At 44.1% G+C, this 14647-nt stretch overlaps 1 protein-coding gene and 1 long non-coding RNA gene across 3 annotated transcripts in view; one reads left to right on the forward strand and one right to left on the reverse strand.

Annotated features, from left to right (window-relative positions):
- Window positions 1-14647, reverse strand: part of ASIC4 (acid sensing ion channel subunit family member 4) — a 381325-nt gene that overhangs the window by 105367 nt on the left and 261311 nt on the right. The gene's annotated exons all lie outside the window — the stretch shown is intronic.
- Window positions 1-14647, forward strand: part of LOC130285423 (uncharacterized) — a 124131-nt gene that overhangs the window by 91808 nt on the left and 17676 nt on the right. The window contains exon 1 of one of the 2 annotated variants that reach the window (XR_008847321.1): window positions 12263-12372. The exons of the other annotated variant lie outside the window; for it this stretch is intronic. This is a non-coding gene — a long non-coding RNA (uncharacterized LOC130285423). Of the gene's footprint in view, window positions 1-12262; window positions 12373-14647 lie in introns of those variants that run through there. 2 annotated transcript variants of the gene reach the window in all.

The following is a 14647-nucleotide window of genomic DNA, read 5'->3' on the forward strand; positions in this document are numbered from 1 at the left end:
AGTTCTATTGAAGTGAATGGAGCTGTAATACCGTACACAACCTGAGGACAAGGGTGGCACTATTCTTGGGAGAAATGAGGTCTTCCACGTAGCTCGGAGGCTGGTGGGGCATAGGACTATGGTGCATGGGAAGCGATGCCATCTGCCAGTCAGGGCAGTGAGATCCCAGCCATGATATCCCAGCCTTCCCAGACAGCCTTTGGCTGGGAGTTGTTGTTTTGCAAATGCTGGAGGCACCCTGAATGGAAAATACAGACCTTTCTCTGTTTGGACATAATGGGAGTTGTAGTTTTACAACAGCTTGAGCAATGTTTCCCACCCAGAATGCCTCCAGCTGTTGCAAAACTATACCTCCCAGCATGCTGCCCGGACTGCCAAAGGCTGTTCGGGCACGCTGAGAGTTGTAGTTTTGCAACAGCTGGAGGCAGCCTAGTTGGGAAACACTGACCTTTTGCTGTTCGGGTATGCTGGGAGTTGCAGTCTTGCAAGCAGTGTTTCCCAACCAGGGTGCCTCCAGCTGTTGCAAAACTACAACTCTCATCGTGCCCGAACAGCCTTTGGCAGTCCGGGCATGTTGGGAGGTGTAGTTTTGCAACAGCTGGAGGCACATGGGTTTGGAAACACTTTTTTTTGTCTGGGCATGCTGAGAGTTGTAGTTTTACAACATCTGGAGGGCTGCAGTTTGGAGGTACACTGCGTTAGATCAGTGTTCTCCAACCTGTTGTTCTCCAGTGGTTGCATAAGTACAACACTCATCATGCCGTAGGCTGTCAGGGCATGATGGTTGTTGTAGTTATGCAACCACTGGAGAACAACAGGTTGGAGAACACTGATTGGAGTTGTAGTTTTGCAACTGCTGGAGAACCCCAGGGTGGTGATGAGATCCTAATACTGCAGGGACTAGGCTGGGCAATCATCATGGCTCATCAGAGCAGGGCACATGATGCATTAGGTGTGTGGAGGGGGCACAGCTGGCAGCAGAGGTAGACACAGGCTGGCACTGGGAAGACATTAAGAGTTAATGAGCAGACAGAGAAAGGGCGCAGCGGCAACCTGGGCGATCAGCGGGAGGAGATGGGCACACTGCATTAGAGCCACCCCGCTCGCTACCTTCACTAATCACACACTGACACCCACAGTCACATATCGGCCGGATGTGCCAGGGGTGATGTGACTCAACACACGAAGAGAACATTTACGGGTTTTGGGAAATAAATCAGACTTGATTTTACGGATGTAGAAGTTAATTAACCTGAGCAGGACTATATATAGGGTAATGATAGTGCCCTGCAACCCAAATCTAGTTATACCCCCCATGTGCCCCATCACCTGACACCCGTCTATTAGGAGGAAGGGTAACAAGTCTATTAGGAGGAAGGGTAACAAGTAATAAAAAAAATGTAATGTAACAAATTCTTAAAGAGACACTGTCATTATGAAAAACTTTTTATATTTTCTAGTACTACTGATAAGATTACTTTTTTAAATATACATTAAAACATAAATTTTACTAAAAAATCTAAAATGAAAATAGCCACCACTAGGGGTCATCTGTCTTTATGCAGACAGACTACTCTGTATTTTGCAGCATACTGGATACCGGCCGTAAAGTGTGTTGGTATCCAGTCTGTGAGATCACCATTGCAACACTACAACCTTCAGCTGTTCCTAAACTACAACTCAATGATGGGAGTTGTAGTTTTTTAACAGCTGGGGGTACAATCTTTGTAAAACTCTGTTTTGAGCTGTGTATTCTCCAGCTGTGTAGCCTCCAGCTCTTGCAAAACTACAGACAAAGGATGTGTGGGCATGCTGGGAGTTGTAGTTTTGCGACAGCTAAAGGCAACACTGCTCTAACACAGTGCTTTACAAACACTGCAGCTCCAGCTGTTGCAAAACTACAACTCCCAGCATGCCTGGACAGCCAAAGCTTTCTCTGACTCCTGAATGACAAAGAAGCTGATCAGAAATTCAGGAGTCTGTGAAAGCTGAATGATGCACATAGTGACAGCTATGTTGATTAGCATCCAGCTTTACTAGGAACAGATAGAAAATGTATGAATAAAAACTACTGTGCAGTGATATGCAGACTGCCAGGCTGCTCCCAGACTCAGAGCAGATGAGTCATCACAGTGAGGGAGAGAGATGGACCCGCCCCCTCCAGAAGGCAAGAACACAAAGCAAGTGAGCTACATATAAATGCTATTTGTTAGTAATATATAGGTCCTAGACACATAAAAATGATATGTGCATGCTCAGAATTAGGTACTGAGTAACATATCACTTTTTTTTCACAGTATGACAGGTACGGTTTAATTGTCCTATTTAGGAGATTCAGTTCATATAACAAACAGTGTCACTTGTTTGTATGGGAATATATAGGGGATAAGAACATATATAATGGAGTTCCCCTTTAAGGGTGTATTGAAATATATAGACGACAAGAATGTATGTACCGGACTTCCCCTTTAATGGTGTATTGGAATATATAGGGGATAAGAACGTATGTTCTGGAGTTCCCCTTTAAGGGGGTATTGGAATATATAGGGGATAAAAACGTTTATGTTCTGGAGTTCCCCTTTAAGGGGGTATTGAAAAATATAGGTGATAATAATGTATGTACTGCACTGTATGTCTATGCCTGTCAGAAATACACTTTGCCTCGGGCAGAGTCTGATCGGCTTCTGTAGCCACGACAGTGGATGCCATTGTGAGACTCCTGGTTGCCTTGGCTACCATCAGCACCCAGCGATCGTTTTGCAGGGTTCCGATAATGAGCAGAGAGAGCCCCCTCCCTATGTCACCCTATAGATGCTGTGGTCTCACTGACCACACTGACTTTTGTTAGATCGCTTAAAGCCGCAAAAAGAAAAGTGCTTTGGCGCATGTGTGACATTTTAAGCGCCAAATAAAGCAAAAAAAAAAAAAAATCTAAAGATAATGACAAATGCACCATCTCCAAAGACGGCAATGCATTTCCGAGCAGAATCCGCTGAAACATTGTATGGTTTATTGTTTCTGCGGACGCTGGAATCGGGATTTCCATGGCAGAAACATCCCGCATAAATTCTGCCATGTACACGGTGCAGCAGAATTCCATTGAAGCCAATGGGACTCCGCTGCAGCAGAATTTCCGAGCGGAATATTCAACAGCTGGAGGCATGCTGGTTAGCTGTTTGGGCATGCTGGGAGTTGTAGTCTTGGAACAGCTGGAGGCCCCCTGGTTGGGAAACACAGCAATCATTGTTTTGCCTCTGTTCACACCGTCCATAGTAAGCGTCGGCTGCAGCAGCTGGGATCTCAACCATTCTACCCCCTCAGATGTTGTGGTTTTGTTGTGGGGGGTTGGGGGGCTCTGTGCACCCATTAACGCTCTCTCAATGTGTTTGCGAGGTGCCGATGGGGTTACCATGGCAACCAGGTGCCTAACAATGGCTCCCAGGTCTGCTGTGTACAAGAGACTATTAGTCGCTGCCTAAGAGGGGATAATGCATTGCTATACAAAAGCACCGCAGTGTACCATCAATGGGACCAAAAGTATGGAGAAAAGTAATAAAAAAAACAAGTATTTAGAAAAATTACTTGAAAAAAATAAATTTCTTGTGTTTTCCAACCAGCGTGACTCCAGTTGATGCAAAACTACAACTCCCAGCATGCCCGGACAGCCAAAGGCTGTCCGGGCATGCTGGGAGTTGTAGTTTTGCATCAGCTGGAGTCACACTGGTTGGGAAACACTGCCTTTTACATAGTGTTTTATTATGTAAAAAAAAAATGCACTTAAAAAGCAAATTGATAAATAAATAAAGAAATAAACAAATAAATAAACATTCCAGAATAGCTGATTTTCCTTCTTCTAGCCTCAATAAATAGTTCCAAAAAAGTCTTCTGGAGGCTGCCTTATTGCCTTATGTACACACAAATAAATAAACAGTAACAGTAAAGGTACAGTAATTACTGTGACACAGGGAGAGATGAGCGGACACTAATGACTGACACACAGGGAGAGATGAGGGGACACTAATGACTGTGACACAGGAAGAGATGAGGGGACACTAATGACTGACACACAGGGAGAGATGAAGGGACACTAATGACTGTGACACAGGGAGAGATGAGGGGACACTAATGACTGTGACACAGGGAGAGATGAAGGGACATAAATTACTGTGACACACAGGGAGAGATGAGGGGACACTAATGACTGACACACAGGGAGAGATGAGGGGACACTAATGACTGTGACACACAGGGAGAGATGAGGGGACACTAATGACTGTGACACACAGGGAGAGATGAGGGGACACTAATGACTGACACACAGGGAGAGATGAGGGGACACTAATGACTGTGACACACAGGGAGAGATGAGGGGACACTAATGACTGACACACAGGGAGAGATGAGGGGACACTAATGACTGTGACACACAGGGAGAGATGAGGGGACACAAATGACTGTGACACACAGGGAGAGATGAGGGGACACTAATGACTGTGACACACAGGGAGAGATGAGGGGACACTAATGACTGTGACCAGGAAAGATGAGGGGACACTAATGACTGTGACCAGGAAAGATGAGGGGACACTAATGACTGTGACACACAGGGAGAGATGAGAGGACACTAATGACTGACACACAGGGGGAGATGAAGGGACAGTAATTACTATGACACAGGGAAACATGAGGGGACACCAATGACTGTGACCAGGAAAGATGAGAGGACACTAATGACTGTGACCAGGAAAGATGAGAGGACACTAATGACTGTGACCAGGAAAGATGAGGGGACACTAATGACTGTGACACACAGGGAGAGATGAGGGAACACTAATGACTGTGACACACAGGGAGAGATGAGGGGACACTAATGACTGTGACACACAGGGAGAGATGAGGGAACACTAATGACTGTGACACACAGGGAGAGATGAGGGGACACTAATGACTGTGGGACATGTGGACATGAAAGGACACTAGTGACTGCTGTGACACATGGGGAAATAAGGGGGACACTAATTACTGTGACACAAGGAAAGATGAGGGGACATTAATGACTGTGACACGAGGGGACACTAATGACTGTGACACGAGGAGAGATGAGGGGACACAAATGACTGTGACCTGGAAAGATGAGGGGACACTAATGACTGTGACACGAGGAGAGATGAGGGGACACTAATGACTGTGACACGAGGAGAGATGAGGGGACACTAATGACTGACACGAGGAGAGATGAGGGGACACTAATGACTGTGACCAGGAAAGATGAGAGGATACTAATGGCTGTGGCACAGGGAGATATGAGGGGACACCAATGACTGTGACACAGGGAGAGATAAGGGGACACTAATGACTGTGACACAGGGAGATGAGGGAACACTAATGACTGTGACACAGGGAGAGATGAGGGGACACTAATGACTGTGACACAGGGAGAGATGAGGGGACACTGATTATTGTGACATAAGGACAGATGAGGGGACACTAATGACTGACACAGGAAGAGATGAGGGGATACTAATGACTGTGACACAGGGAGAGATGAGGGGACACTAATGACTGTGACACACAGGGAGAGATGAGGGGACACTAATGACTGTGACACAGGGAGAGATGAGGGGACACTAATGACTGTGACACACAGTGAGAGATGAGGGGACACTAATGACTGTGACACACAGGGAGAGATGAGGGAATGTAGTTTTGCAAAGCTGAAGATACACTGGGAAGGATTTATCAAAACCTGTATAGAGGAAAAGTTGACCAGTTGCCCATAGCAACCAGATCAAGGCTTTCATTCAAGAGGCCCTTTTAAAAATTAAAGAAGCAATCTGATTGGTTGCCATGGGCAACTGGTCAATTTTTCCTATAGGAGAGGATGGGTCCTCCAGAGGAAGAGACCCTCTTTGTAATTGCTCCCCCCCTCTGGCCATAAGGACCCTGAACAGCAAGGGTACAGTGATGAAAGGGTGTTGGTTTAACCCTTAACTGTCGTGATGCCAGGGTGGGGGCTCCTCTGTATATGCTGGTCCTATCGCCACCCGTCCCAAGAGCAAATGATTGTCCACAACCGGAGGTTTTCAGAAAACTGTCGGAACTTTTACTGCAGGTTTTATGCATAAACAAACAGGAACAGTCTTTGTACAATCAGAGTCTATTAGGATCCTGACAGTTGGTTGGGACCTTGTGAGTTTTAAGCTCAGGAGACTTATATGCGCTGTTCCGCTGGATTTACGGGATTGAGTTTAGGTCCAGTAGTCACACGGACTTTAGCGGGGAGTTGTATTATAACTCACGGTTTAGTATTATCAGGCTTCGGCCTGGTCTTGTCTTTGTAAGTTGCACGGATCTACTCTCTCTGATAGTCCGGTACCCAAGAGAGCGAGGATTGGCTGGCAGCTCCCTTTTATGGGCAGGGGCTGGCCTTCAGCTCATTGGTCCATACCATCTGTCAGTCACTTTACAAGGAATTATGGTCTAGACATGTGACCACACATGTGACCTAGGAAGGTCCTTTAGCATAACTTAATAGAATTAACATTAGTCATGTGACCTAAGGTCCTGTGACACTATATTCAACATTAAATATATACAGTGATCCCTCAACTTACAATGTCCTCAACATACAATAGTTTCAACATACAATGGTCTTTTCTGGACCATCATAAGTTGAAACCAGACTCAACATACAATGCACAGACAGTCCAGATCTGTGAAACGTGTCAATGGCTGAAAGAACCGACCAATCAAAATGGGCATTCACTGGTAAAACCCCTGTATTACTGAAGTGTATGCACTGACTGGTGCCTGGTAGCGCCCCCTACAGTACAGGGAGGTATTACATGTTCTGTACTCTTTACCTGTATTACTGAAGTGTATGCACTGACTGGTGTCTGGTAGCGCCCCCTACAGTACAGGGAGGTATTACATGTTCTGAACACTTTACCTGTATTACTGAAGTGTATGCACTGACTGGTGTCTGGTAGTGCCCCCTACAGTACAGGGAGGTATTACATGTTCTGTACTCTTTACCTGTATTACTGAAGTGTATGCACTGACTGGTGTCTGGTAGCGCCCCCTACAGTACAGGGAGGTATTACATGTTCTGTACTCTTTACCTGTATTACTGAAGTGTATGCACTGACTGGTGTCTGGTAGCGCTCCCTACAGTACAGGGAGGTATTACATGTTCTGTACTCTTTACCTGTATTACTGAAGTGTATGCACTGACTGGCCTCTGGTAGCGCCCCCTACAGTACAGGGAGGTATTACATGTTCTGTACTCTTTACCTGTATTACTGAAGTATATGCACTGACTGGCCTCTGGTAGCGCCCCCTACAGTACAGGGAGGTATTTCATGTTCTGTACTCTTTACCTGTATTACTGAAGTGTATGCACTGACTGGTGTCTGGTAGCGCCCCCTACAGTACAGGGAGGTATTACATGTTCTGTACACTTTACCTGTATTACTGAAGTGTATGCACTGACTGGTGTCTGGTAGCGCCCCCTACAGTACAGGGAGGTATTACATGTTCTGTACACTTTACCTGTATTACTGAAGTGTATGCACTGACTGGCGTCTGGTAGCGCCCCCTACAGTACAGGGAGGTATTACATGTTCTGTACACTTTACCTGTCCCAGGGTTACCGCTCCTTTGGACACCAGGTGAAGGCAACTCCATTACTTTTTGGGACACTGTGTGTACTGTACAGGACCCCGAAGAAGCTCCTGTCCTCTACATAGACCAGTGTTTCCCAAGCAGGGTGGCCCCAGCTTTTGCAAAACTACAACTCCCAGCATGCCCGGACAGCCTTTGGCTGTCCGGGCATGCTGGGAGTTGTAGTTTTGCAACAGCTGGAGGCTCCCTGCATGGGAAACACTGACTTAGACAGTGATTACAGCTCCCAGCAGATCTTTATTACTTTTATATGTAAGGATTTGCTTTATCTATTTAGTTATCTACTTATTTTTCTTTAATCCTCACTTTTTCCTATTTTTGGATGACATTTTGGTGCCTTTAGAACCAATTACCTGGTTTCCATGGTTCTGGTTTCAACATACAATGGTCGTCCTGGAACCAATTAATATTGTAACTTGAGGGACCACTGTAATTACTTATACATGTAAACATCATAAAATTGAGGAAGGAAGAGGTGACTAGGGGCCATCCCACCAGGAGGACCCTACTGGAACGAAGTAACTCTGACTTCGGGGACCACCATACAAGGTACAGTATACCAAACGGTACCGGGACACCACATTTATAATAGGATATATGAAGAGGGGTTTCCCAAACTGTAAAAACCCCTTTATTAACTGGGCACCCAATCTGCATCTTCTCCAGACCGTACTAGAAGACCGTAGAGTTTCTTTATCATGGCTCCATGACTCATCCTGACAAACCTCTCACATTTACGCGGTAAAATCGGCGCCAATTGTGAATATTCTGTCCATTTCGGTCATCCTCCCATATACGTCCACCTCGTGCCGGCTCGGTGCCATATTAATGGTCTTGAGCCTCAGAAGAGACAACACAAATATCTCCTAATTGCATTTCAGCATTATTGGTCACAGGGAGGAAAAGCCGACTGCCAACCGCGGCCATTTATACCGCGCAGAGGACGGTCGGCCCTGGCAGCGCTCCAAGACAAATCATTTAAAAACTTACAAGATGGAGCTGGTAATTCTCTCTAAAAGCCAAAAGGAGAGGAAAGTGTATAGCATTTAAAGTGGTATTCCAGGATTTTATATATATATATATTTTTTTTTTTACTATGCTGCAGGGGCTGTAACTTTAGTGCAGTTCATAGTATAGTGTCTGTACCTGTGTTTCATGGTGGTCTCGCAATTGTCATGTGATCTTTGCCCCGATTTTTTTTTTTTTTTTTTTACAGCATATAAAATGAGCGTTATCTCAGGTTTTCACAGGTTGCAGTGTGGCCCGAGACATTACATCACTAGTCAAGTGTGCAAAAGGGAGCCTGTCTGTGCTTCAATGGGTGGAGCGACCGCTGGAAAAAGGGGGGTGGGGAAGATCGTTCTCCACAGTGCTACAGCCATACTGCAATGGGTGGGGGGACTGATGTGTTAGAGGGAGAAAAATGACCTCGCACTTACAAACAAGCGATCCTGGGACTTGTAGTTGGAGGGAGGGAACTCCAACAGGAAATAGCCAGTTTAAAAAAAATAAAGCAGCAATGTTATGGCGGACTCACAACTCAGCCATTTAGCTACAAGACAACCGTCACACCCCCTCCCATAGACTTGCATTGAGGGGGCGGGGTGTGACATCATGAAGGGGCGGGGCTATGACATCACAAGCTCCCGGCGCCGGCTCCAGCATTGGGAACAGTTTGTTCCAAACGCTGAGCAGCAGAGTACCCCTTTAAGAGGTTAATAAACTTGCAACTCTCTTGGCATGCTACATCCTGAATTAACTAAATGTGACTGACTTGTTCGGCTTTTGGGGACCAACTTTAAATTTTGCCCAGGGCCACATTAAAGGGGTACTCCGGTGGAAAACTTTTTTTTTTTTTTTTTAAATCAACTGGTGCCAGAAAGTTAAACAGATTTGTAAATTACTTCTATTAAAAAATCTTAATCCTTCCAGTACTTATCAGCTGCTGAATACTGCAGAGGAAATTATTTTCTTTTTGGAACACAGAGCTCTCTGCTGACATCTCTGTCCATTTTAGGAACTGTCCAGAGGAGGAGAAATCCCCATAGCAAAATTATGCTGCTCTGGACAGTTCCTAAAATGGACAGAGATGTCAGCAGAGAGCACTGTGCTTGTGATGTCAGCAGAGAGCTCTGTGTTCAAAAAAGAAAATAATTTCCTCTGTAGTATTCAGCCGCTAATAAGTACAGGAAGGATTAAGATTTTTTAATAGAAGTAATTTACAAATATGTTTAACTTTCTGGCACCAGTTGATAAAAAAAAAAAAAAAGTTTTCCACTGGAGTACCCCTTTAAGTAGTTTTGCCCATCCCCCTCTTTTAGTCTATTTTCCTCCAATCTTGGATTATTTATGACCTTCTCTTCTTTTTCCTTTCATATAAAACATTGTATCAGACGCTCAATGTGGAACAGTGAACTGATGGGAGGTATAAATATCCGCTCTGCTTTATCAGCCACCGCTATTACACGAGTAGATGGTATCTGGCGATAACGTCGTTATATTTCACGTACATCTCAGGACACGTCTGCGGTATAATATATGACGAGATATGGGCGGTGATGGGAGCTGTGCCATAGACCTAAAGAAGAACCGCTGAGGATTATGGGCACATGATGAATGGGACCAAAATCCCATCACTGCACCTGGTGATATCATCAGGCTGCTGGTGCTGGAGATCACTAAAGTGAACTGAGTGGGTTGAGGTCAGTTCACATTATGTGCAGTTTTGATCCTATTTTGTATTTTTATTTTAAGTGTGTTTTTTAAATATTACAATGAAGTGAATGTAATTGGACATATAATCACAATTGAGGTGTTTTATGAAGATTTGAAGTCTTTGGGCTGGGGTTTGTATGTTGAGTTTTTAGTGCATGTTGACTGTTTTTACCACGATTTTCCAAAACCCTAAAGGGAAGTGTATAACTACATATATATACACAGTATATCCAGATCCCATAGAGATAGCAGCAGTATACAGCTATAGCTGGAGGAGAGGTGTATAACTACATATATATCCAGATCCCATAGAGATAGCAGCAGTATACAGATATAGCTGGAGGAGAGGTGTATAACTACATATATATCCAGATCCCATAGAGATAGCAGCAGTATACAGATATAGCTGGAGGAGAGGTGTATAACTACATATATATCCTGATCCCATAGAGATAGCAGCAGCAGTATACAGATAGAGAAGGAGGGGAGGTGTATAACTAATATATACACTGATCCCATAGAGATAGCAGCAGCAGTATACAGATAGAGCTGGAGGAGAGGTGTATAACTACATATATATGCTGATCCCATAGAGATAACAGCAGCAGTATACAGATAGAGAAGGAGGGGAGGTGTATAACTAATATACCGTATATACTGATCCCATAGAGATAGCAGCAGCAGTATACAGATAGAGAAGGAGGGGAGGTGTATAACTACTATATACCCTGATCCCATAGAGATAGCAGCAGCAGTATACAGATATTGTTGGCGGGGAAGTGTATAAGTACTGTATATACTGATCCCATAGAGATAGCAGTAGTATACAGATAGAGCTGGAGGGGAGGTGTATAACTACTATATATCCTGATCCCACAGAAATAGCAGCAGCAGTATACAGATAGAGCTGGGAGGGGAGGTGTCTGGAAGCTTCCAGGATAGATCCTTTGTTTTTGTTTTTTTGCTCATTATTCTTTTTATTTCTTTTAACACAAAAACAACATAAGCTGAGAATAATCCAACACATTCACATCTACCAGACGCCTCTCTATTCTTCCCTAATTAAAATACTTAAGGTTGCCATATCTCCTAAAATATTCCCTGCCGCTCTTATCTAAATAGAATTGATAAACAAAACCTATAAGAAATATTTAATATCTCTAAATAATATCCGTAGCTTATAGTGGTTCATAAATAGTGTTGCTCGCGAATATTCGCAATTCGAATATTATTCGCGAATATCGCATATTCGCGAATTCGCGAATTTCGCGAATATAGCGCTATATATTCGTAATTACGAATATTCGTTTTTTTTTTTTTTTTTTTTCTTCACAATACACATCACAGTGATCATCCCTCTCTGCTTCCAGCTTGTGTGGTGTAAAGAAGGTTCTAATACTACTGTGTGAGACTGGCGCGCGAAAATTCGCATATGCTAATTTTCGAATATGCGAATGTTCGCATATGCGAATTTTCGCGTATGCTAATTTCGCATATGCTAATTTTCACGTATGTTAATTTTCGCATACGCGAATTTTCGCGTATGCGAAAATAAAACGAGAATATAACGAATATGCGAATATTCGCGAATATATGACGAATATTCGTCCATATATTCGCGAATATTCGCGAATTCGAATATGGCCTATGCCGCTCAACACTATTCATAAATAGCTGTAAATGTTTCCATAATCTCCACCTTTGTTCATGAGATATAATAGAGAATGTTCTTTGAGCCACCGGACTCCATTATAATTCCTCAGGACAATGGGGGAGATTTATCAAAACCTGTGCAGAGGAAAACTTGCCCAGTTGCCTATAGCAACCAATCAGATCACTGCTTTCATTTTTAGGAAGGCCTGTGAAAAATGAAAGCAGCGATCTGATTGGTTGCTATGGGCAACTAGACAACGTTTCCTCTGGACAGGTTTTGATAAATCTCCCCCATTATGTTCAGTAATTTAGAAATTCTAGGTATAATGTCTGTCTTCCACTTCCGAGCAATCTTTGTGTTATTATTGTTAACTCCTTGGGGATGGGGTCACTTAAGGACGGAGGGAGTATCCATAGAGTCACGCCCCCTCCCATAGACTTGCATTAAGGGGGAGGGGTGTGACAACATGAGGGGACGGGGCAATGACATCTCTTGCTCCCAGCGCCGGCTCCAGCGTTCAAAACCGTTTGTTCCAAACGCTGAGCAGCGGAGTACCCCTTTACCAACAAACACTCTACCCATCCCGAAATAAAAATGTTTTCCACCGGAGTACCCCTTTAACACATAACATTTTGTCTTGTCCACAGTGCTCTCTGCTGACACCTCTGTCCGTGTCAGGAACTGTACAGAGCAGGAGAGGTTTGCTATGGGGATTTTCTCCTGCTCTGGACAGTTCCTGATACGGGCATCAGGTGTCAGCAGAGAGCACTGTGGACAAGACAAAAAAGAAATTAAAAAAATAAAGATTTTCCTCTGTAGCAAACAGCTGCTAAAAAGTACTGAAAGGATTAAGATTTTCCTCTGTAGCATACAACTTTCTGGCACCAGTTCATTTAAAATTTTTTTTTTAAAGTTTTCCACCGGAGTACCCCTTTAAGCATCATAAATCTCCGTGGCTCAGACTGGCGATCATATGACCTAGTTACAATAACAAAACACATGGATGCAGCTGTGCTGGAATGAAACAGAATGTTCTATACGACTAGTGACGGTGAGTCTGTAGGGTAGGACAAACTAAGTGTTACATCTCCAAAAAAACTAAAACTTAAGGGAACCAATCATCAGATTTTACCCTATATAATGCTTGGCAAAGCGTTATATAGGGTAAAATTGTTGTCCTCACCATCCCCGGGGGACGCTCCTGCCCCCAGGGATGGTGAAGATATGAAGTTATAAACTAGTCACCGCCGCCGCCGTAAGTAGTCACCTGGGCGGGAGCTCCACTCACCTATTCCCGTTCTTCGGCCGGGAGCGACGCCCCCTCCGCTTGATTGATGGGCCGCATCATCGTTCCGCTCACTGAACAGACGGAGCAGAGCGATGACGCGGCCCATCAATCAAGCGGAGGGGGCGTCGCTCCCTGCAGAAGAACGGGAGTAGGTGAGAAGAGCTCCCCGCCCAGGTGACTACTTATGGCGGCGGCGGCGACTAGTTTATAACTTCATATCTTCACCATCCCTGGGGGGGCAGGAGCGTCCCCCAGGAATGGGGAAAATAAAGATTTTACCCTATATAACGCATTGCCAAGCGTTATATAGGGTAAAATCTGATGATTGGTTCCCTTGAAATGTTCTTCAAATGCAATGCAATCTCTAATGCAGTTGGCTGTCCAGGCATGCTGGGAGTTGTAGTTATTCAGCAGCTGGGGACACATTGGCTGAGAAACACTGCCTTAGTTCCAAAGAATTATGTGACTTGTCATTGAATTCCGGCCCGGCACGTATTACTGGATGTAGAGTAATGACATCACTTCTCCTCGCCGCGCCGGCCATCGCTGACCCAGTTGTATCGCTATAAATAAATAACCCCGCGGCTCATCTAATATAAAGGATCGGATACAGTATATAGCCGGAGCGGTGACTTGTAATATAGGACACATGAGAATGTTATCTGGGAGACAATGCGGAAAGGCGGATCTTACATTGGCGTTTTTTGGGTTCAGCGGAAGTTTTCAAAAATTACAGTATACTGAGACTACGGTGCTTTTTTCAGGAAATGGGGGGGGGGCAGCAGGCTTTTCACCTATAAACTTCTATGGGAGGAAAAGAGGAAAAAAAATGCCAAGGAAAATGAAATGTGGGTTAAAGGGGTACTCCACTGCCCCAGTGTCTGGGAACATTTAGTTCTGAATGCTGGGTACGGGCCAAAATGGTGCCAAAAAGTTATACAGATTTGTAAAGTACTTCTATTTAAAAAAAATATATTAATAATAATTATAATAATCCTTCCAGTACTTATCAGCTGCTGTATGCTCCAAAAGGAAGTTGTGTAGTTATTTCCAGTCTGACCACAGGGCTCTCTGGACAGTTCCTAAAATGGACAGCAGAGGTCAGCAGAGAGCACTGTGGTCGTGACAGAAGAGAAATCCAAAAAGAAAAGCATTTCCTCTGTAGTATACAGCCCCTAAAAAGTACTGGAAGGATTAAGATTTTTTTTATTTTTTTTTTTATTAATAGAAGTAATTTACATTAACTTTCTGGCACCAGTTGATAAAAAATAAATAAATAAATAAATAAATAAATAAATAATTAAAAT

Source organism: Hyla sarda, chromosome 8, assembly GCF_029499605.1.
Source record: "Hyla sarda isolate aHylSar1 chromosome 8, aHylSar1.hap1, whole genome shotgun sequence".
In the NCBI taxonomy this organism is placed as follows: domain Eukaryota; kingdom Metazoa; phylum Chordata; class Amphibia; order Anura; family Hylidae; genus Hyla; species Hyla sarda.